Source organism: Balaenoptera musculus, chromosome 5 (assembly GCF_009873245.2).
Source record: "Balaenoptera musculus isolate JJ_BM4_2016_0621 chromosome 5, mBalMus1.pri.v3, whole genome shotgun sequence".
Taxonomy (NCBI): domain Eukaryota; kingdom Metazoa; phylum Chordata; class Mammalia; order Artiodactyla; family Balaenopteridae; genus Balaenoptera; species Balaenoptera musculus.
The window spans coordinates 97,666,645-97,692,351 of record NC_045789.1 but is presented as its reverse complement, the minus strand read 5'-3'; the positions used below and the strand labels follow the sequence as shown (position 1 = coordinate 97,692,351).

The 25,707-nt window shown below is 40.2% G+C and overlaps 1 protein-coding gene and 1 pseudogene across 3 annotated transcripts in view; one reads left to right on the top strand and one right to left on the bottom strand.

The window, feature by feature from the left end:
• Nucleotides 1–25,707, top strand: part of C1QTNF7 (C1q and TNF related 7) — a 129,821-nt gene that overhangs the window by 16,606 nt on the left and 87,508 nt on the right. The window lies entirely within an intron of this gene.
• On the bottom strand, nt 8,747–9,392 carry LOC118895153 (annotated as a pseudogene).

Genomic DNA, 25,707 nt, shown 5'->3' with positions numbered 1-25,707 from the left:
TGTGGTGTCTGTGACCTTATTATGATTTTAGACAGCCTCTCTGCTAATGGGTGGGTTTGTGTTTCTTTCTAGCAGGACAGGAGTACAATCTCTTCCTCTTCTTATAAGGACACACGTTCTGTTGGATCAGGGCTCCACCCTCATAACCTCATTTAACCTTAATTACCTCCTTAAAGGTCCTACCTCCAAATATAGTCACATTGAGGATTGGGGCTTCGACCTCTGCATTTGGGGGGTGGGGACACAATTAAGTCCTTCTCACCCAACCTCTTCTACAGATAATCAGCCTCTCCTGCCTTTTTCTCTTTTCCACCCTTACCCTTAGACTTCTTCCCACCCAGCCCACGCCATTCAGCCATTTCCCTCTTTCTACCCTATTCTTTGTGTCCTTCAGTTCATTATTCTACACAGCTTCTCTTTTCTCACTTTCTGTAACCTCCTCTTCGTGCATTCTCCTCCTATTTCTCTCTTCCTCTACTTTCTCAGCCTTTCTCTTTCATCCCAATCATCACCTTCTCCAAAGTCCTCTCCCCTCTCTTCATTTTCCTCTTGTCCTCTTCTCCACAACAACCCTTGAAGTCTAAATTCTATTTTTTGTTTGTTCTTCTTTACACTTCATACCCTGTAGGATGTACACCCCCATAACTGGAGTGCCCCAAGCAGTGCCTGGTACATAGTAGAAACCTCATAAGTGTCAGAATGCCCCTTTTACACAAGATTTGAGGCACGTTAAAAGAAATGTGCAAAATGAAGCAATTTAAGTGGAAATTAAAAAGTCAAAGCCCTGAGGCAAAAGGGAAACAAAATATGTGAACCACAAGACCCAATTTGGTTACTGTGATTGAGCGTGAAATTTCACTTCCTGGAAGCCAAATGCATAGTCCTTTCAGACTTAAAGTGACCCATGTATTCTCTGGTGTGCTGGGGTAAAGTACTGGAGGAGAAGAAATGAATTCCTTTCCTCTTGCCCTGACCCGGGCAACTGTTTTCTCCATATCTCAGCTTTCTTTCCAACAGTTCATTAATGTCTCACTGGCTATCCAGTGTTGTATTATGTTTAAAGCTCACTCAAATCCTGTTTAGAATATTGTTTTGTGTAGTAAAGAATGCAAATCTTATAATGAAGGCAATTTGTAGTTGAGGGTATTTCTAGGAGGTTGCTAAAGGAAATCCGCAGTATTGTCAGTGTCGTGTCAAATCCAGAACTCACAAAGCAGAGCCTGCGATATTTTATTTGTAGACAATCAACTAGAATGTATAAATTATTACTGGCAGATGATTATAATTCCGAATCCCTAACACTAATAAAAGGAAACCCAGAGCATCTTGATAAGAATCTTTTTGTTTTTGTTTTGTTCCTGGAAGTCAGTAGAACAGCAGTTGTATGTGGTTATATTAGTCTCAAGATACTTAATTTGCTGACCTTAGTATTTCAGAAAAAAATTTGTATGTATTATATTTGTGGGAAGCAAAAATAATGGTTTGAGATTTTTATCAAATATGGAGAGTAGTTATGTATGAAAAAAAAAAGTTTATTGAATGTGGGTTCAAGCAACAGCTGTGAAGTTCATGGGAGAAAAATATCAGATAAAGGAAAGAAGGAAGAGAGGAAGGGAGGGGAGAAGGAAGGAGGAAGGAAATGTTTCTCTGAATCTTTTTCTACTTTCCCCTATAGATACTCAGTTTCCTCATCTTCCCTTACATTGTACTCTTTCCTCTTTTCTGTCACTGTCACCTTCCCTCTGAAGCCTGCAGAGAAAACTGTATCTCCATCTCAGACTACTCCTTCTCCATGAAAACCTAGTCCTTTATTTTCAATACTTTCTCCTGAACATAGAAATGTAACCATCATCACAGATTTTCTGTATTGTTACTGACTCAGCCATTATCCCAAAATATGCCTAAGGCTATCACTGTTATACTAGACTCTGGACACCACATGCCAATAGGGCCATTATCAAGCTGAAGTAGAGGTAGCTTGTGCGACCAGAGGATGAGAAATATTAAAACCAAAGTACACAAACAAGGATTGCAAGGTCCTACCCTGGAGATGGGAAAACTAATGGGAGATGTGAGTATGATTTCAGGTATTTGAGTGTCTCCCTCAAGTAGGACTTTGGAAGCAATTCTCCAAGATTTGGCATCAATTACTTAGGATTCTAATCCAGAGAGGATTTGACCTGAGTTAAAAATCACAGTTTTGTCATTTTTCTAGGCTTGTGTCCTTGGGGAACTAACTCTGCCCATCTCCATTTCTTTGATGTAAAAAATGAGGATAATAGTATCCATCTCATTGGGGTTGCTATGAGGATATACCATGGTGCTCAATCAGTCATAGCTAAGATTAATATTCCTGGTACTTCTGTTGAAATGCAATAGAAGAGAAAGCATTAGATACACAGGGTTATTGTTTGGATCATAAAGCATAAGATTTTCTTTCCTTCCTTCCTTCCTTCCTTTCCTCATTCTTTCCCCATCGTATCCAGCCATACCTTGAACCTGCATTCGGTAAGTTTTCTGATTAACCACAAGTTGCAGATTTCCTTTAGCAACACCATAGCAAAAACTCTAACTATAAATTGCCTTAACTGCAACACTTGCATCCTTTATTACAGAAAAACAGACTGTAAGAACAGGATTTGAGGAAGACCCCAAAAGAAATTCAGAAGATGTGAAACAGAGCTTTGCAATATTATATAAATAAAAGAGAAAGAGAGTCTTAGCTGTGGTTCTCAACCCTAGCTGCACCTTAATCATCAACAAGGGAGCTTTGAAAAAACCTAAAGCTCAGTTTGCACCCCAGACCATTACATCAGAATCCCTGATGCTGGGATCCAGGCGTAAATAATTTTTAAAGCCCCCCAGGTGATTCTAATATACAGCCAAGGTTGAGAACTGCTGTTTTAGAGGAAGTTACTAGCCAATGGTGTGGAAAGCTGCAGAGTTGACGAGGCTGGATGTGTACACACTGGTGTGAGCACATCGATAATTTTCTAAACTCTAGAGAGGCTTTTCAGGAGAGCTGTGGGAACAGAAATCAGACTTGAAAGGAAGAAGTGAGTGGCTAGGAAGAGTCTACAGCAGGCGTATCTTAATCCTTCAACAAATATGGTGGAACACAGAAGGGAAGAGTGAGGAAGACAGCGTGAGGAGTTAGCAAAAGCAAAACAAGTTATTTCTAGAATATGGGAGACCTAAACATATTTGAACCAAAGCTGAGTCTACCACATCTTGTACACTTCCAAATTAAATTTGGGGAAATAGTGAAAAAATGTTTGCACTGATCAAACAGATTTCATCTTGACGATTTCAGATACATCACAGGCTCTTGACCAGTTATGCCCTCTGCTTTATGTCTCACCACTCCTTTCATTTTAACTGCCATTTGTTCCATTTTCTGCTGTGTGTCAAATATGTCGCTTGTTGGCCGCTCTTAATCCTCACAAAATCCTGTAAAGTGGCTGCCTCCCATTTTACAGATGAGGAAACTTTTCAGATGAGGAAATGAGATTCAGAGAGGCGCCGTGGTTTGTCCAGAGTCAATAAATGACAAAACCAAGATTCGAACTTGAGTCTCTATGACCCCAAAGCCCACAGTCTTTTTACCCTGCCCCTATGCCTCCAGATAAAGCACAAATTCAATCCTTGGAGAGTTGCGTGCTTCCTTCAAAATCTGCCAAATGACAAAAACTATGCCGTGAAAGGTGGTGTCCTGGCTCCAGGACCTCTGGATAAAATGAATGAAAAAGTGAAAATGTATCAGAGGCTGCAGAAGGGCTTGAGCAAGGTACGAAGCATTTCAGAGAGAGGTGGGCATGAGGTCTGTCATCATTGACACAGATGCCCAGGAAGATAGTGGAGGGGCAGCCAGAATTGAGGTTGCCCACAGCAGACACTAACCTGAAAACGCTCCATGCGCAAGTGCAGCGGGGTTTGGACAGCAATGGTCATTCTCAACATCGTTCCTCTCTGCCATCTGCCCATGCCTTCCTCCTTCCGTGGATTTATCATCCTTGCTGACTTCTACCTGCCAAATCATCCAACTTGTGCCAGTTCATTTGGCCATCTTCTCTTGCTCAAACTGAATCTCCACGTCCCTTGATTATCCCTGAAAACTGATTAGTATCCATTTGCAAGCAATGTTTTCCTCCTAGTACGTCCAGGTATATAGGGTCCAGAGGGCTGTTTGATTTCTGGGATATTAGCTTAGAGGAGAATGAAATTTAATAAAAAAGTATGAGTTCCAAATAGCTGCATCATCTGTGTCAAAGAGATGATTTCCATTTGGGCTTCCATCTGTAGATATTAATATCAGTTATCCCTTATACTCAGATGGGGGAGTGAGCAAAACATTATTTTTCCTTCCAATCAAAAGGCCTGGAAATTGCTGATGCAATGTCCACATGAAAGAGCCAGAGACATTTTGTGTTGCCTTTTTAAAACGTATTTTAATATAATATTTTAAAAGAAACTGGCCAGCAAGTTCATTCCAGGACAAGTTTTAGACTCTTTGAGAATCAAGTTGGGTAAGAACATAACAGAGACTGTTTAGTTTGAACAGAAAAATTGCCAACATGCCCATAAAAGGAAGGATCGGCTGAACATTTTCTTTTGGCTCTTATTTTCAGATTTTCTTCAAAAATTAGTCTAATAAAAATTCGAGAGAAGCCATGCAATACACCTATGAAATACAAACACTTCAGGTAGAGCTTGTATCTCAGACCAAAATCAGTCCAGGGAATTTGTGGTAATTTGGACAAGCTTCCTGTCTGTGATGTCCCGGATTGATTACAAAATTCATCAAAAGGAAAGCTGGGGCATTTGCTAAGTGCCAATTTTGTGTCTGGCATGTGCCTTACACATGCCAGACACAATAATGGATGAACATTATCTCATTCAGTCCTCCCAGTTACCCCTTCAGAATGGTATTAGTCGCATTTACCAAGAAAGAAAAAGAAATAGAAAATGTGGCAAGTGTATGGATAACATATGAGTTGAAGCATAGATTGAGACTACTATTTATCCAAATTGTGTTTGGATCAGTGAATGAATGAATCTTGGAAGGTAACAAAAAAGAAATATATTATATAGTGAGTTGATAAGCCTTGTATTCATTTCAACACTTGGAAACTGGAAGCCGATGTTTTGTGTGAGTCTAAAGCTTCAGTCAAGGGACATCCCAATATTCGTGGATCTCCATGAAGAAGCACCACCATCTCCTCCTCCTCCACAGCAGTTTCTGTGGTCGACTAGTTAAGCGAACTTAATCTTCATCACAACGCACTTTCCAACTAGGGAAAATGAGAATCAGAAGTCTTAAACATCAAAAGAGAGAAGGTTGGACTGGGTCTTGAAAGGATACAGACCCACACACCCAGTGGAGAACAGAAAAAAAAAAAAAAAGAGAGATTTGCAGATGGAGTCCTTGGTGAAGGCCAAGTATCCCTGTTTGATCAGAGAAGAATGTTCCGGAAGGAAAGTAGTGAGATGAAAGTTAGATAAGGGTTGGAGAAGGTTCAAGCCGTGAAGGACGCAGAATACAGGAGAGGTAATTTTGACTTTATTTTCAAGGAACTGGGAACACATCAAAGGCTTTTGAGTGAGGGAGACAAGAAGGAAACAGAGTTTTAGAAGGATTAAGCTGGCCATGGTTTGGAAGAGAGACTGGAAGTGGGGAGACCAGCTGGGGAACTTTCCTCAGAAGAATTCCATGACACTCAAGGCCATGGCTGTCGGGAGGCTCTGCATGCCATTTGGGCTGTGCTGTGTGCTCTTTGGATGAGGCAGGCATCTTTAGGCTGTTTGTGCTCTGTCCAATGGGCTCCTGTGGAATGGCCTAATTCCTGTGGCCTTTGATGTGGAAATGTCATCCTGACAGTGATGAGCGAATTCCAGGAACCCTTCCAGCAGAGAGCACCTACTAAAGAAGGGGGCCCCCACTACCAGCATGTTGACCTTAGGAAGCAAGGAGATGGTGATGAGAAGCAAGCTGCTTGGGGGAAAAAATGTGCTTGCCTCTTAGAGAATTGTTCCCAATGCCCTAGAACACAAATTTAAACTACGGCCCCAAAGCAGGAATGGCAGAACGTGAAGGGCTCACTTGAACTTCACACTTAAAGAACAATTTTCCATAGAGACATTGTTGCCTCACCCCACCCCTGCTCTGCGCCGCTGGATCCTCGCTTTTATCAGAGCAATCTCCAGAGTCCATTGCATTAGGAACATCCTAACCAGACCTTGCTTTTCGCGGGCAGTGGGTCTGTGCATCATTCAAGAAGACGGTGTGGGAGAAGAGGCTGGAAAAATAAGATTGCATCTCAGCTCACTTAGACATCTGATCTTGGGCAAATTCCTTCGGCTGCAGAATAATCATAAAAACATGAGGAGGAGATGGAGAAATAAGATTGCATCTCAGCTCACTTAGACATCTGATCTTGGGCAAATTCCTTCGGCTACAGAATAGTCATAAAAGTATGAGGATGAGATGGAGAAATAAGATTGCATCTCAGCTCACTTAGACATCTGACCTTGGGCAAATTCCTTCGGCTGCAGAATAGTCACAAAAGCATGAGGATGAGATGAAATAATAGAGGTGACAGCATTATACTCAAAGTAAGGGGCTGACTACAGAGGTCAGCATGATCATGAATCAGTGTCTCCAGAGCCAAGCAGGAAATGCAAATGAATGCAGTGGGCTGAGTGAAGACCTGAAAACCAGAGCTTCCATGCTCTGGTACCAGTTTCTCGGCCACCCTCAATTTACTTCCCAATGTTTAAATAATAGCAACTAATTCAGATCACCTGTAAAACCCCAAACAAAGTAGTGGATCAAATTCGGCTGCCAGTTTGCAGACATGGACTGGCTGCTTGCAAACTGTTACGCTCAAACCCCAGTTCTGCCGCTTTCTAGTTGTGTGTGTTAGACATGTCTCACACCTTCTCTAAAGCTTACTTTTCTCATCAAAGAAATGTGGATAAGAAGGGCAATGTAGAGGGCAGTGCTGGAGATTAACTGAGATCATGTGCCCCGGGCTCAGCAATCTGGAGGTTGGAGCTGGGGGATGGAAGCCCACCCCCCCAGCTCTGCCAGACATTAACCCTTTAGTTACTGGTCTGCAGAGAAATCTGCTGGGTGGGAGATTGGCACAACAGCTTTCACCAAAGTCCTTCATACATTTTTCAGTTTTCTTAATGCTCAGTAAGTGTCAACAGTTATTTTTATTAACTGAAGTATAGCTGATTTACAATGTTGTGTTAGTTTCTGGTGTATAGCAGGTATACATATATATATATTTTTCAGATTCTTTTCCATCATAGGTTATCACAAGATATTGAAGAGAGTTCCCTGTACTATACAGTAGGTTCTTTTTGTTTATCTATTTTATATATAGTAGTGTGTATACGTTAATCCCAAACTCCTAATTATCTATCCCCCACTTTCCTCTTTTTTTTTTCTTTTTTGGCTAGACAAGACTTTTATTGGGTACAAGATGATCATTTTTGATAAAGAATTATAGTAGAGATCTTAAATTAAGATAACAAGGCTCAAAGAAGTTTGGTCAAAAGGCCAAAGCAGATCCAGACTTGCCACCTGCCTTGGAATATGGGATTATTACCTGTTACCATTTCTCTGCAGTGCTTCAAGATGCTACTTGTTACAGGGCTTAAGAAGCAACTATCCCCTAAATAATGGTACCTGCCTCAGAGGGTTATTATGGAGACTGAATAAATACAAAATAGTGCCTGGCATATAATAAGCTATTATTGAAGGCCCCGGGAATCCTATATTGCTGCTCATAGCTCTTGCTTGTCTGAATATTGGAGGGGTAGGTAGGCTGGGGTAGCCGTGTCTGGAAGGTGTCTAGAAGGGGACCACATGATATACAGAAGGATTCTCAGTCCTGCATCTGTCTTAGCTTCAAGAGCCCAGGAGGAATCCACCTTTGCCCCACTGATAACCCTCCCTCAGGACAATGATATGAGGACAAGAAAGAACTACCCTTAAATCAAGGATAGAAACCCAGGGAAGCCACGAGGTGCCCAGCACTGTGCTTTTGACACAGAAAGCCCTACCCTATGAACACCAGCGCTTGTGTTTGTCTCCCCCTCCCCCTTTTAGTTCCAAAGCTACTGAAGTCTATATCTCTGACCTTTTACAGAACCAGTACCAGGCATTTAATCAGAAGAGGCCAAGCTTCAGGTTTTCAAACAGCCCTCCCAGTAGTGTAAAAGTAAATGTCAGTAATCTCATTGGGCTCTTAACCTGCAACCCAGCCTATAGCATAAATTGCAGTGCCTTGGCCAATACTGTAGTAGGTCTTGCTCTTCTCCAGATATGGTGAAATGAAACACCTTGCTTCAGGTCCATTCCCTGTATCTACTTGCATTTCCCCTCAATATAATTTCCTGATTCTGAGGCAGCTCTCACACCTCATTTTCCCCTAAAGAGGGAAAGCAAAAAGTAAATTCCTCTTGCACTCAAAGGCTAATGCCCCCCAAAAATGAAGAATCAACAAGGTCTCAGCTCAAGTTTAATAAAACTACAAAAGACCAAAAGTGATACCCTACTACTATACACATCACTTTGCCTGCCCCATAATACAGCTCAGGCCATTCCCTCCAGAGGAAGAAAGGCTGGTCTCCCCAACCCCTGCAGGAAAGGCCTGTCCTGTCCCACAGCATATCTGGGCTGACTGTAAGGTCTTGTGTTTTAAGCATGACAATAGTACAAAAGACAATAGTTTTGTTCTCATGGCCACCTACTGCAGCCTGGCCCTAAAATGGCCCAGCGCTCACTTCTGCTTAGAGAAATATTCTTTGCTCTTCTGGACATCAGGCTTGATGGTATCACTGCCAGGCTTCCAGCCAGCTGGGCATACTTCCCCATGTTTGTCAGTAAACTAGAAGGCCTGAACTAGTCTCAGTGTCTCATCCACAGAACGGCCAACAGGAAGGTCATTTATGGTAATCTGTCAAAGGATACCTTTTATCATCAATAATAAAACGGCCCCTGAATGAGATGCCTTCATTGGCCTTTAAGACCCCATAGTCCTGAGCAATGGTGCACTTGGGGTCTGATATCAAGGGAATGTTCACAGGTCCCAGTCCTCCTTGTTTCTTGGGTGTGTTGATCCGTGCCAGGTGACAGAAGTGAGAATCCGCAGAAGCACCAATCACTTGGCAGTTGAGTTTCTTAAATTCTTCTGCCCTATCACTGAAAACAATGCTCTCCATGGGGCACACAAAGGTGGAGTCAAGAGGGTAAAAGAAGAACACAACATATTTTCCTTTGTAGTCAGATAGGCTGATATCTTTGAACTGACCCTCTGGCATTACAGCAGTTGCTTTAAACGGGGGGCACGGTGCCCAATTTTGGCATTTGCTGAAGACATATTGCTATCAGCAGTTCTCACAGACAAACCACAGAGGACAGTCAGGAAGGAGACGTGCCCCCTTTCCTCTTTGGTAACCATAAATTTGTTTCCTGTGTCTGTGAGTCTGTTTCTGTTTTGTAAATAAGTTCATTTGTGTCAGTTTTTTAGATTCCACATATAAGTGATATCACATGATATTTGTCTTTCTCTGTCGGACTTACCTCACTTAGTATGATAATCTCTAGTTCCATCCATGTTGCTGCAAATGGCATTATTTCATTCTTTTTTATGGCTGAGGAATATTCCGTTGTATATATATAGACCACATCTTCCTTATCCGTACATCTGTTGATGGACACTTAGGTTGCTTTCATGTCTTGGCTATTGTAAATAGTGCTGCAATGAACATTGGGGTACATGTATCTTTTCAAATTAGAGTTTTGGTCTTTTCACAGCAGTTATTTTTAAGGCTCGTTAAGGTTCACTGCTACTCCCCATCCAGAAAGGTTTTCATGTCACTTGAAACTGTGCTCTATGTTAAGGGAGATTAAATAGGAGGAAAACACAGACCCTAACTATTAGAGGACAGACTATATTTAAATAACTCATCACAGAAAAAGGCAATGTCACTAGACTTGGGCTGTCCCTGACCCCTGACTCGGTTGGGTTTGGCCTCCTCCATCATGGTCTGGCTCACTGAAAAGCCTCAAGTTCTCCACTTGGACAGCCAGCTATCCTCTGAATAATCAGGGCTTTGGGATTGGGGTGGGTGACTTGGCATTTGAGAGTTGGGTTCTGTGAGCAAAAGGACTCCATCAGTCTTTTAAGAACACATATAGTCAATTCTTGCTGTTCACAGTAGCTACGTTCTATTTAAGGTCATTTCAAAGGCTGAATTAGCAAATTCATTTCTCCTAGGGGAAATACAAAGTTAGGTTCCTGGAAGTCTCTGGTCACAGCATTTTCAGCAACTGACCTACACATACCCTTGTGTTACATGTGTTTCTGTTTAAAGACACTTTAATACATATTGTTGATTCATTAGCATTGAATGCAGGCAACAGAAATGTAACTCATGCCTGAATGATGCTTATCTAACACACATATTTTCTCCATAAGGCACATCACAGCCTTCTTGTGCACTTAGGAACACTAGACAGCACTTCTCTGCTTGGGGGCCAATTTAAACAGCAAAATCACCAACAAAAACCAAAAAGTGCAGAAAACATGACAGTACATAGACTATGAAACGGATACTTGTTTTATAGTACGAAAGCTGAAAGAAGAAAGTAAACCATAGCCTTGGTTGACCTCAGCTGGGAACATGCATGTCAGGTGACTCAAATTTTTGCAGTTCTGTGCATATCCGCAAACGACCAGGAAAGCACTATGAGTATTGATTTGGGGGTTGCAAATAAATTTTAGCAAGTAGGCAAATTTGCAAATACAGAATTCACAAATAATGAGTATTGACTGTATCTAAAATTTATTCACACACTTAACATTTGCATTTAAACTCAGCCTGGCAGGGCTCTGGTCAATTTCTATCAACTCAATTTATTTTTAAGATGTGTAAATATTAACTAGCCCAGAGGACATCATGGATGTTGAAAAAGATAAAACGTTGCATTGTAGAATTGGTTTTTTCCGTTGAAAGGACACAGAAAACAACTGGAATTATCCCTGAGACATCTTACCAAGATACTACATCAGCCATTTGCATATTTCAGCATGAAATTGATAAAAAAAAAAAAACAAAAATCTTCCGCCTATTAAGGCAGACTCTCTTCCTGGGACTCCTACTAATTGATCCTAGCTCTGTCCTTGAGAATTACCCAGAACAGGGTCAAGCTTCCTTCCACACTGTGGTCTCTCAAATATCTGAAGATGCTACCAGTTCCCTCTTTCAAGTTGGCAATTTCCCGCATTGGAAATCCCCATTCCTCGTAATTACTCTAATTTCACCATCTTTGTTGCTTTCTTGGAACATTGTTTCTAATCTATCGGAAATTAACTGCCATGTCCTGCTTAGGCTCTAGAACGAAATGAGTAGCCTCAAGTTCTGCTGGTTAAGGTATCAATACACAATTTTACTGAGGAGTACCTTGGCAATGTATGTGAAACTCTTTAAAATAAGCACATCCTTCCATGTCTTAAAGTTTATACTAAGGAAATTATTATGGACATGTGCTATAATTTAGTTACAGGGAATTCCCTGGCAGTCCAGTGGTTAGGACTCCATGCTTTCATTGCCAAGGGCTCAGGTTCAGTCCCTAGTCGGGGAAGTAAGATCCCGCAAGCCCCGTGAAACGGACAAAATTAAAAACCCACAAAAAAATAAAATAAAATAAAATTTAGTTTAGATGTTCATTACAGGGATCTTTATTATCCCAACATGTGGAAACACCCAAGAATAGAACAATATTAAAGAAATTATGGCACATCAATACAGCTATTAAAATGACAATGTGAACAAATCTACGTTGACTTACATAGGTATTTATAAAATTGTAATAGAAAAGAAGATTATAAAAGAGTGGTTACAATCTGATTACATTTTATTAAAACATCCATCTATAAGAAAGGAAAACATTCCCAAGAGGTTAACAAAACTCTCCAAGTTTAGTTCAAAGTGTTTCCCTTCTTCTTTATCTATTTTTTTCTACAATAAGCTATTACATTCACTATTTAAAAAACACAGTTCTGTTCAGTGTTTTAAAAGATTACAATTAAAACAACCCTTTGTTAGTTCCCTATTGCTTTCAGGAAAGAGTCCAAACACCTGGCTTGGGACACGAGACTTCTTATGATTTTACCTCTTAGGTTCCATCACCTAACTGGCCTCACAAGTAATTTCCACTTTAGTCATAATGAGCCATCTGAAATATCCCCAGTTTTTATCCCTGCTTTCCACCTCACACCTTCTGCTTGAGATATCCTCTAGGTTTAGAAACTGGTTTGGGGAGATTATCCAGATATTACACAACTGGCAAAACCAGTCTTGGCTGCCTGTCTCCGAAACCCATGCTGCTTCCCCAGGATCAGAATGAAAAACTGACACAGTCAACCTGATACTTTTCTAATTATCTTGGTGCCATATTTAATCTTAGCATGGGCAAGTGAATCACTTGAGCATTTACAAAGTTATCTGGAAGAGAAAGAAAACCCTGAAATACAGCCTATTCCATTGACATATATACAGAAGGTCAAAATGATTTCAAAAATGTGTTTTTTCTTTTGGAGAGGAATGGTCCAGGGTATTTGGAGCAATATTTTAGCCAGAGAGTAAAGCCAAGTTCGCCAATCTATGTCCTGTGTGTCAGATTTCGCTAATCTGACCCACTCTGACTTCTTCTCTTTCATTATAAGAAGTTAATATTGAATTTCAAAACCCAAATGGCATAAATAAATTCCAGATGTCTTCCCAAATTCCTAAATCTCACATTAGAATAAGGAGAATCTTTGCTGTATATGAGTAGAGGGTTACATTTTAATTCACTGAAAAGCCAAAAGGATCTCTGGGCAATTCTTCAGCCTTTATCTCACCAAGAAAACACATGAACTCTTTGGACTTTCTTTAGGAAATGAGTCCTCAAGATTCACAGCCCAGCTGTCTGACATCTGTTCTGCTTTATTTCTCCCCTTAAGAGGTAAAATAACATCATCATGAAATGCAGGGCCCTGGAGCCCGGCTACCTCAATCTCAATCCAACTGGGAGATTTGGGGCAAGTCACTTAAACTCTCTATTCCTCAGTTTTCTCATCTGGAAAATAGAGGAATAGAGAGGGATAATCATAGTACCTACCTCACAGGGTTGTTGTGGAGATAAGTGACTTAATAATTTAAAGTATTCAGCACAGTACCAGCCACACAGCAAAATGTTTGCACGCATTATTACCTAAGAGGTGTAAGTATGGAGAGCTGATGGAGCCCATCTTAATGGTTAGAAATTATTTTCCCTTCTTCTCCTCCAGATAAAAGGGCTTAATCCAAGGCTAAGGAGGCTCTCATCTTTCCGTGAGTGATTAATAATCTAACTTCAGATCCCAGACCTTTCCCCTCAGCCTGGTCCAGACCCAGACTTACCTACCTGAGTCATCGTTCCTCAACCTTCTGCCTTAGCCATGCCATCCAACCAACTTTGCATCCAGGATAGCTCCACTTACGTAAATGTAAAAGCTCTGTCCTTGGAGGATTTGTGGATGCAGCTTCACACCTCCAATTAATTATAGGACATCATATATGTAAAACACCAAAGTGCCATAAGTGCTCAAAAAAAATGTCATTTTTCTTCCTTTTTTCCCCACCGCCATTAATGACTGATGACTACGTTTGCAGAAATATTTAATTATAACCATGCAAGACCTTCATTGCTCATCTTCAACAGAGAACTTACAGTCCATATATCCTTTAGCAACTCAGTTTCACACCTCTAGACCATGCATCCGTGCTAGAAAGCAACTAGACAAAGAGTGCTATTTCATACTTGATGTGTATTTTCACCTCTCAGTAACAATGAAAGCTTGTGTAATATTTTAGCACGTACAGATCCCTTTCACGTATATCACCTTACTTTTATATCAACTCTTTAGGTAGGTACTGACGTTGTTGTTTTTGTTATCGTTATCATCATAATTTTGCAGTATGGAAAACTAAAGCCTAGACCGATGAAAAGGCTTGCCCCAAATCCTGCAGCTGGTAAGTGATTCAGTGGGGATTTGAACCTGGATTCTCTGCCCTGAAATTCTTTGCTTTTCTTCTAGCAAATTTCACTGCTGAAGTTACAGGATTAAAGAGTGCAAGCCTTAAAAGAAGCCTTATGAATTCCTTGCTTGAATCACTTTCCATTGGATGTCCTTTTTTATTTTAAGCTCTGATTTTTGTTTTCTCTTATGTTGCCATGGTTGGCAAAATCAAGCTCAGCACAGTCATTCAGCCAGCTTGGAGCTGTTTCTGTAGGCTATCATGATTGTGTATTGGATGACTGGTTTAAAAAAAAAAGACATGTTTAATTGGTGTTTTCTTTCAAGCAGCATTTTGTTATATTGCAGCCAAATAATGCCTCATTTAGAAAGAAAAATGAACTATTCCAGAAAGTTTGTTCAAAGAGAGGCCAAATCTTTTGCAACCATGAAGTATTATACACAAATCTGAAAATAGTCCATATTGAGAACAAGGTGGGAAGGTGAAGTAGAGCTGTGCCAATCAAGAATGTCTGACTTCAAGGCTTCCCTGGTGGCGCAGTGGTTGAGAATCTGCCTGCCAATGAAGGGGACATGGGTTCGAGCCCTGGTCTGGGAGGATCCCACATGCCGCGGAGCAACTAGGCCCGTGAGCCACAACTACTGAGCCTGTGCGACTGGAGCCTGTGCTCCGCAATAAGAGAGGCCACGATAGTGAGAGGCCCGCGCACCGCGATGAAGAGTGGCCCCCGCTTGCCGCAACTAGAGGAAGCCCTTGCACAGAAACGAAGACCCAACACAGCCAAAAATAAATAAATAAATAAATAAAAATTTAAAATAATACAGACATACATTAAAAAAAAAAAAAGTGTGAATTTAAAAAAAAAAAGAATGTGTGACTTCACGTATTATAACAGAAACTCAACTTCAGTGCCCTGGCTAAATAGGGGCTTGTGGTTCTCACCTAAAAAGAAGTGAGTTTGGAGGCTTGCAGTTAAGGGTTGGTACAATGGCTCCACAAGGTCATCAGAGACCCAGGTTCCTCTACCTTTCTGCTTTTCCACCTTGGTATATGACTCTCTTTATCAGGATCACAAGATGTCGAGTCTACATCAGTGTCATAACTGCCTTCTGCGTGAAGGCAAAATACAAAGAACAGAATCTGAACAGGTGACACCAGCTGTCTTTCCTCTTTTGGAAGTTTCCCAGCAACATCTTCCATCAACCTCTGCTTACATATTATTGTCCCTACTGGGTGGGTCACATGACCTTCACTGACCACAGGGAGTCTGGGAAGATGGGTATTTACCACGTGCCATTGCTGCCCCCAAACAGATGAGACCTCTGTTAGTGAGAAAGAATATCAAAATCGGCATTGAGAAGCAACTAACAGAGTCTGCCAAGAAGACTACCATTCACTGGGGTCTTGCAATGTGCTAGACACAAACTAAAACAATGCTAAAAAAGAAAGAACACTATCCTTGCATTAGAAAATCATTTCCTAAAGAAAATTATATCCAGAGAGATGTGAAATGTGAAATGCATTTTTCTCAGAAGATCTCCATGTGGATTTTTCTCATGTGACAATGCCTGGCACAGAATAGACACTCAAAAATGGTTTTAAATATTTCCCTTTTCTTTGTCCTCTCTCGCAAAGGAAATTAGAAATGCAGTACCAGCTTCCCCTTGGAGTGCCTTTATATCTGCATTGTCTAATTGATCTTGGTTTGATCTAACTATAGCTACTGGTCTGGCCAGTGTGTCCATATCCCTAACCTCTGGCAAACACAGCACTGCTGACTTTGTTAGATCATGTCAAATTTTTCCTGCTTGATATATTCTCTATTTTTGATTTCCTCTCCAGAGCTGTAATGATATTGTTTCCACTTGCAATGTCATCAGCTAAGAAATAAATAGCCTTTCATTTGGTTTTTATCAGCATCTTCTTTTGCTTGGCACTTAATAGGAGCTCAATGATATCCATCGAACAAATGAATCTCAGCTTCATCGTTTACCAGGTGTGTGATCTTAGACAAGTTTCAGACCTACCATGATGAGAGAAAGGAAATGCTTGTTTTAGAGATTTTTTTATCATGCTGCAGCATTATAGCTGCAATAGCTGATGACTATAGCCTGCCACCAGTTAGTGAGGGAGGGAAATTCATGCAAAAGAGATGCTCAGCAGATAGTGCCAAAGATATTTACTATAGAATAACATCCATCCTGTAACAAGACTCTTTTCTCTACCGTTTGTTAAAATTAATAGACAATCCTGAATTATAATAGCCTCACATATAAAAAGTGCTTAAAAAATGACACAGGAACTTCACCAAATCCTACTCTGAGGTTTTTAGAGCATGTAAAGCACCACCATGGAAGGAAATGTTTTCTGAGCAAGCATGATTCTGTTACATCAGTGGGCAAGTGCATGGGATGCCGATGACAAAAGAAAATACCCAGAATGCTTATCTCACTGACACAACTGCATTATAAATGCATTAGGTTTGAGTTATGGGAAACAATTAAACAATCCCTGTACAGAGAGTAGAATGGGTAAAACACCTCTCCTTTGTCAAAAATTGAATCTCTTGATTGTCAGTGAAAACCAAAGCTGGAGTAAATTTGGAAATCTGATATGTGGTCGCCTGGAGGTTTATCCCTACCAAAATGTAAATTCACACCAGTGTTGAATGGGGTTTCCATCTTGCTTGACACACTTATGTATCAGACCTCTCTTCATAAAACATCCAGTGAAACTGGAATTTTGGAAGCAATAAACAGGTGTTTGACACCATATACAACTTCATACATAGGGTATGAGTCATAACCTAGTGTCTTTTCAAGGCATTTGTTAGATAGCAAAAGGTAGCTCTCAAGAGATTTCTTTTTGTCAAGCAGCATAAACAACTGGAAATGTATCTGTGTACTTAAAAATCAAACAGACCTGGATTTGATTCCAGGACTGCTGTCTAATAAATGTGCAGCACTAGGCGTACTACTTATCACCACTGAGTTTTTTCCTCACCTGTAAAATGGAAATAATACTTAAGTTGAGCCAAGTGAAATTGCCATATTTGAAGTCAAGAGAAGTCAAATATTGGTGCTTTCATATGGTTCGGCCTGTACCTGTTTCACAGGACTGAGTCCAGATTAGAAGACTAAGTCCATGTATGCCTATGAGTCACAACTCTACTGTTGCACGTGACAGGCACCCGACTCAAAGTAGCTTTAGAAAAAGGGAATATATATCAAATCACCACAATGTACACTTCAAATATCTTTCCCTTTTATTTGTCAGTTATACATCGATAAAGCTAGAATGTTTTCAAAAGGGCAGAGAATGCATTAACTCATGTAATTGGGCAATCTAGGAATGGTGCCACCTTCATGCATGGCAGGATCCAGGGGCTCAAATAATGCACTGTATCCTCACTCTCTCTCTCTCTGCTGCCCTACCCCCTTCTGTGTCTGTTGACTTTGTCAGGTATGGTGGACAGGATGACCAATGATAGTCTTCACCAGAAGCAAAAGGGACTGCTCTCTCCCAAAGGCTGTTTTTCTTGTGTTACATGTTCAGCTAATCACTGTTTCCATTGTGTCAGGTGCCAACTCCTAGGCTTGGTCCAGCCTGGTTGATTTTCTCACCTCCAGGGAGATGGCGGGAGCGAAGGGCACTATACATGAGACCCTGATTAGAGCCACAAAAGATAGTGAAGCAGTACCCAAAGAATACTGGGGTATTAGACAGGAAGGGGAAAAAAAGTCCACTACAGTATGTACAACACTTTACAGATCCTGGCACACAGAAGATGTGCTAAAATTAGCTGAACAGTTTCCTACACTATAGTCAAAGGACATAAGACAAAGTGACCAACTTTTCTCAGTTTGCCCAGGATTTTCTTGGTGTTAGCAATGTATAAGTCTCACACCCTGGAAAATTCCTCAGTCCCATGCAAACCTTCCTGGTTTATCTAACCTATCCCTGTTTTAAAACTGAAAGTCCCACATTGGGGAATCCCCTCATTCCCAGGCAAACCAGGACAGCTGGTCACCCTGCTCAAAGACAGCACTTGTAAGTGTAAATCTTAACTGCAGTTGAGGTCTTGTTAGGTCAGTTTATTAGTTTGTTGCATCAATAGAAGATTGACATGCTATGGTACACCCAAAACCATCGAAATAGTAGGGAAATACTATTTCTATAGATAGTCCCATGGAAAAATGCATAGACCATGTGTTTTACTTAGAGTTACATATCTGCTCCTTTGCTTTGCCTTCCCCCTCTGTTTTCTTTGTTTTTATTTCAGTGTTTTTCTTTCTCCCTTTTCCTCTTTCCTTTCATTCTTTCCTTCCTTCCCATCTTCCTTCTCTCTTATTTTCTTCTTTTTCTTTTCCTTTCTTGTTTGGTAACATATTCACCTTTCAAATAACATGTGATTTAGATTTGTTTGTGATCTTCAAAGGAGCTGTTATGTGTTGTTTGACTAAAACACACCAGCCTCACTAAATACATTTATAGTGGTTAATCCACCAAGTAAGTGGAAACTTCACTGTTGATTAGGACAAGAAGTGTATGTGCAATTACTGTGGGCTTGCTGAGCCAGCATGGTCATGATGCTGAGCATGAAGAATGAAAAAATTGGGGGGAAAAAAAGCAAAGCAAAGAAGATGGTGATGATTGTGAAATGAATAGACTGGAGACTGGAAGAACTTTAGATTGAATTCTTTCAAGGGACATTTTGGTTTAACTGTTTACATAGGGGTTGCACCTACTACTAATGGAAATTGCTGAGATTTGGTAACTCCTTCTTCTTTTAAATCAATATTATCATTAATTAAGCAATGTAAACCAGGAAATCCTTCTTGGTTACAAACTATGCTTTGAAGCCAGGCCTGCATTTGAATGTTTTCAATCAAAATCTTAAAATAAAATTAGAAAGAAAGCAATGTCTAGTCTTTGAAGGAGAGTTATCTTGAGGAAAACAGAGCCTTCTGAATTACACTTTGGTGAGGGATGAGAATTTTGCTGCCCTTATTAAAGTGCTGAATTTCTAAAGAAGTAACTCCACTTTGGAGGCAAATTCAAATACTCCCTCATGACAGGGGTTCCATCCACAAGTCAGGATCACATACTTGGGACTTCCACTACCTTTGGGTTTTCCAAATAACAGCATTCACATTAATTTCACAATTTTTGTCAATACATAGTACCACTTGTACCATTTATGCACAAATTTACTTTTTTAGACTAAGATGATGTAGCCAATGCAGTTCATTAGGGCTCATGCATAGCAGTGTCCTGAGAGCCCAGGCTGACTCTCAGACTCTAATGATTTTTAAACTTTTGTGGGAAGAAAAGTATTGTCACCCACAAGAAAAGCAGTATACTCTGGTGACATTGAAAAGGATTGGAGCCTCACTACCTGATTCTTATCTTGGTTTTACATTTCGGTAGCCTCGAGATTTTGGATAAGTGACTTTAATTTTCTATCCATATGAGTGTGAGGATTAATTAAGACAACTCCTAGAAATAATCAATGAACAGTGCCAGCACTTAACAAATGTTAGTAAGGATTTCTTCTTAGTTCATTAGTAGAGAGAATGAAGGCTTGCATAGTCCTGTAGGGCAGACAGTTCATTTACTCTGGGAAAGCCAATTAAATGTGGAATGTAATGCAAAGATTAAATTCTGAAATAAGTGGTTTCAAGTCATTTCAATGCATTATGGGAAAAAATTTTTTTAAAAATTTAATTTGAAACCAGAGGGCATCTCTGCAGAGGAGGGCACTTTGGGAGGAAATGTATCTAGCTCCTTAGGGACAAACAGTGTTATAGTGTTTGTTGCTAACTTGGCTTCCCCAAGACCAGATTTGTATCACTTGTAGTTATTGAGTCAGAGGTAAGAATCCGAAGGGAAAAAAATATATTTTACCAAGATTTTGTGAGTCTCTTTGCACAAGTTAAGCTGATTAAGTGCCCAAGTGAGAAAACACAGCCCAGAGTTAGGGAGAGTCTGATCTCCCCTTCCTCTGCAGAGAAGCCAGCCTCATTTTGCTATCACAAGGATTTTTGATAATTTTTTAAACATTCTATTCTATATATGATTATTTTGGGAATATAGGAAAGCTATTTTTAGTGTATTCTTTTTTTAATCTGGCAGCCATATTGAAGATATATAACTTCTAATAGCCTTTTAAAATGTGCTTGCATTGTTTAGGTGCACAATTGTATTATCTGTCAATAATAATAACTTTGCTTCCTCCAATCCAATTCCTATACCTCTAATTTTTTGTTTCCTGTGTCATCACATGTAAATTATTTTACCATCATTTAGGAATGATTAAAATAGTATTGTATTTTGGATCCACTATGATAAGGATGACTTTGAGAATATAGCAATTAAAAGCCCAAGAAATAGCTAAAAATCTGTTGCAGTAAATGCTGTAATGTGACAATGCCATGGGCAAAGACAATGGGTAAAAAAAAACAGATGGAAAAAAGTACCAATGAGCAATAATTTTTTTCATTTTTTTATTGAAGTATAGTTGATTTACAATGTGTGTTAATTTCTGCTGTACAACAAAGTGAGTCAGTTATACATATATATACATATATTCCTTTTTTATATTCTTTTCCTTTATGGTTTATCATAGGATATTGAATATAGTTCTCTGTGCTATATAGTAGGGCCTTGTTGTTTATCCATTCTATATATAAAAGTTTACATCTGCTAACCCCAACCTTCCGTTCCATCCCTCCCCCAACCCCCTCCCCCTTGACAACACTAGTCTGTTCTCTATGTCCATGATCCTGTTTCTGTTTCATAGGTAGATTCATTTGTATCATGTTTTAGATTCCACATATAAGTGATATCATATGGCATTTGTCTTTCTCTTTCTGACTTACTTCACTTAGTATGATAATCTCTAGTTGGCATCTGTGTGGCTGCAAATGGCATTATTTCATTCTTTTTTATAGCTGAGTAGTATTCCATTGTATATATGTACCACATCTTCTTTATCCATTCATCTATTGATGGACATTTAGGTTGTTTCCATGTCTTGGCTATTGTGAATAGTGCTTCTATGAACATAGAGGTGCATGTATCATTTTGAATTATAGTTCTGTCTGGATATATGCCCAGGAGTGGTATTGCTGGATCATATGGTAATTCTATTTTTAGTTTTCTGAGGAATCTCCATACTGTTTTCCACAGTGGCTGCACCAACTTACATTCCCACCAACAGTGTAGGAGAGTTCCCTTTTCTCCACACCCTCTCCAGCATTTGTTATTTGTAGACATTTTAATGATGGCCATTCTGACCTGTATGAGGTGGTACCCCAATGAGCAATATGTTAATTGAGTAAATAAATGTAAGAAATAAAACTTAACTACAGGCTTTAAATATGAGATAACACCAGGAAATTATCCATCATACCAGTCAGGATTCAGTTAGGTAAAATCACTCTAGGTAGGGATTCAAGATGAGAATCAAAGCCTTAAACAATCATTGAAAGAACTATAGAGAATCTATACGTAGGATCAAATTTCATTGACCTATACAACACGCAAAGGAATCCATGCAAAAACTGCTAAAATCTGAATAAGTCCTGTAGTCTAGTTAATACTATTGCACTGATGCCAATTTCCAGTTTTGATCTCCTATTACAGTGATGTAAGATGTCACCCTTGAGGAAGGCTAGTTTTTGTTTCATTTGGTTTTTATGCAATTTTTCAACTTCCTCTGAATTAAAATTATAATTATAAATTATTATTATATATTAATTAAGTATAATAATATTATTATATATAATATTAGTATATTATATACACTAGTTGATTCATGTATAATTATTTCTAAATAAAAAGCTTTTTTTAAAAGGGGCTGTAGAACCAACAATTGAAGAAAGAACATACTGTTTTGCTGGAAACCCAGAAGTGCAGGATTGCTAGGAAGCCACACTAATGTGTGATTTACAGGATCTCACATAGAAGCCCCTGTAAACCTTGCATCAGTTGACTGTTTTCATGCTGCCTGAAACTGCCACCAAAGAATGTCCTCTTAGTCCTTTCTGCCTTTCACATCTCTGTGAGTGCCCTCCTTGGCTGGCTCTGATCAGGGACCCTGACTGCAAGGGATTCTGGGAAATGTTGTTCCAGGCTCCCACTCCCTGGTCTGTAAGAGAGAGAGTAGAAAGGTCCAGGGATGGATGATGCCAAGCTGAAAACATATACCCCAACTCACTGATATTTAACAGATACTATAAATTTATAATCTAGTCTTTGAAAAGGGGATTAGAAGAAGGAAATTAGACAAAATTTTCAGTTTATATAAAAAAGACATTCTTAAATAATTCAGTTTCCCAGCATAATTCCCTGGTATCTCTTCCAAGCTATCTTCATCTAAAATAATTTATAATAAGCAAGTTTTCATAGGATTTTTCCAGTTTTTAAAACAATTCCACATGAACTCTCTCACTGACCCACCAAACAATGCTGAGAAATAGATAATAATGAAAACACAAAATATTTATCTAACTCTTTTATTTATAGTATCACATTTCCTTGCAACCCACCAACAAAAGTGTGCTCCTTGTAGTTTTCTGAAGAAAAAACACCATCTTTTCATGTCTTCGTGCATGTGGTTTCTTTAGCTGAGAATGTCTATCCCTGGTAACAAATTCCTCCTGGCAGGCCCTATACCTCTTCATACCCTGTCCCACCAAGGTCTTGCTTCCTCTCTTTCCTGAAAGAGACTGAGTCTGACGGGATATGAACAGGCATCCCCATCGTGCAGAGAGCCAGGCTGTGCTTCCCTTGCAGGAGTCCAGAGGTGGACAAGCAAGCCAGCAGGTGTGACACAAGATCTGTTCCTCAGCTACCCCTCCTTAGTCTAAGAACTCCATCCTTGATCAGCCAAATCTAGAACCCCCATGCAAAATAACAAGGAGAAGAATAAAATTGGTGGTATGCAGAGGACTTAATAAAGATTCCAATTAGATGGCGCTCTCTCTCAGGCATATATGTGCCAGTCACATGACTGTAAAGGAATCTGTTAGCCTCTTTCTACTATTTATTTTCCTTGGTTCACCTTTTCCTACCCTGCCCTTCCTTCCCTGTAAGTCCTCTTGTTAGTGGTCTAATTGCTGCAGATACTTCAGTGGGAAAAACATCCCTGCCCTCAGGGAGTCTACAAACCAGTAGAAAGACAAACATTATACAAATTATCTTAGAAGTATTATAGCTATTGCAACAACTACTACAACTGTGAAGAAACATTTATGAAGTTTTACAAAAGGAAAAAAATTATGAAGGGGGAGTATAGGATAATATATAAGAGAGAGCAAGAGAGAGCTAAGGTAGGTGAGAAGCAGGTCAAAGAAAGCTTCCCTGAGGAAGGAACACAAGTTGAGTTTGAAATGATGAGAAAAATTTATCAACATAAAGGAGGCTGCGAAGAAAGCAGGGAGAGAACATTCTGGGCAGGCTCTCCACAGCTGTCAGCCTAAATACAGTGAGGACCCCAAGGGAAACCACAAAGCTCCCTCTACCCCCTTTGCCTTCTCAAAGTGCTGTGGGTAACAATGTCCTGCCTCAAGGCAACTGAGCTGGGAATTAGCAGGAAAGATAAATGGAGGTTCCTGGCTCAGAATCAAGGAGAGAAAAAGAGGTGGAGGCAGAATGTGTCATGGAAAGAGCAGAGCTTTGGTTACCACAGTTTACATTTGGACACAGCCCCTTATTGGCTTTGTGACCTTGGAAAAGGAAATACCGACTATCATAGTTGTTGTGAAGATTGACTGAGAAAAGAAACAAGTAGGACCTTATGCCCAGTAAGGGCTCAATAAATGTTAGTTCTCTTCTCTCACTTTCTCCAGGTTCAATATGGACCGAATTTGTGTCCCGTGCAAAATTCATATGTTGAGACCCTGACCCCCAATGTGAATGTATCTAGAGACAGGCTCTTTAGGAGGTAATTAAGGTTAAATGAGGTCATAAGGGTGGGGCCCTGATCCAAAAGGACTGTGGCCTTATAAAAAGAGGAAGAGAGAAAGAGATCTCTCCTTCTCTTGTGAGCAGACACAACAAGAGGCAGTCTACAAACCAGGGAAAGGGCTCTCCTCAGAACCCGATCATGTTGGTTCTTTGATCTCAGGTTTCCAGCCTCCAGAACTGTGAGAAGATAAATTTCTGTTGAAGCCGCCAGTCTACGATATTTTGTTATGGCAGCCTAAGCCAACTAAAATGAGGCTCACTTAGAAAATTGCTCTTATAGATGATCAAGTGCAAATCTTAATTGCAATGACATTTAAAGAATAGATTTATGAAAGGGCAAAGGAAGTGAGTGGAATAACTAAACATGAGCTGGTTTGGGGCTTGAGCATTTTCAAAAATGAGGCTGACCTCGATTCATTTGGTGTTTGGTTGTGACGACTTCCAAAGCAAAGATCCAGTCTGTGTCAAGACTTCAGATGCTTTTCCATGTGATTGAGCAAATGTTTTCTCCTTGTTTTTATTCTTACTGTTGCATGAGAAATGGAAGGACACTTAAACTCTAAGAAAACCAGTAGTGGCCAGCATGGGGAGACAAGTGCCAAGAGATGGGATGACAGGGAAGAAAGGTGAAATATACTCCTTAAAAGGAGAAGAACAAAAGGCCAAGGACCCAGGATCTCAGGCACTAAGGGTTGTGAGCCAATGCCACAGATGAAATGGGAAGTGATAGTTGCACCACCCCATCAACAATGTGTTCTGTGTGAAGTGCTGTGCTGAGTGCTGGCAAACACTGCTTTCCAATTTCAAAGCCTGCACAGGCCGATAAGCACCATCTCAATGAAGACCTCATTTGAATTTCACCACAGCAAAAGGAGGTGAGCACAGCAGGACAGGGATCATGTCTCCAGGGATGACACTGTGGTTTGGAATATTTAAATGGGGCTCCCTTGGCTGGTAATTGTTAGACACAGAGTGGCCAAGCCTTGATTTTCTGATTCCAGACCCGGAGTCCTTTCCATAGCAAATGTCAAGCCTTGCTCTACCTAGTCATATGATCTTGACCTAGTTTTCCAAGGTCAAAGTTTTCTCCATGCCCCATACCATTTTCCAACCAATATTTTCCTTTTCCCCCAAGGTCACTTGATGTCTTCTTCTAGCACAGAAAATAATGTTGGTGGAACATGAGACTGGAAAGGAGAAGAGAAGTGTGTAATTTGGGCCAGGTTGATAAAAGTCCATCATATAGTGTAATTGCTTTCATCCTTGATGACGCTTATTCATAGAGATCACCATATTGTATGACCAAGCAAGGAGAGCTATTATTAGGATTCCCATTTTGCAGCTGGGTAAACTGAGACACAGAAGAATTAAGGACAGAAGTATCCAGTGACATGTGTCCTAAAGATCAAGAGCCAGACCTCAAAATTTTGTGTCTGTCTCCACCTACCTGTAGGGGACAGAGTTCTGGTTTGACTGCCAGGAGGCCTTTTGGTTCCAGTCCTTCCCCTCATGGCCTGTGTGATCCTGGTCAAGGCCTGTCACCCCTCATCTTGATCTTCTTCCTCTGTAAACTGAAGGGGCTGGATGGCCTGGTCTCTAAGAACATTCTCTGAAGTGGCTCATGAGGAAACAATCACGACCTGCCCTGAAGACCCA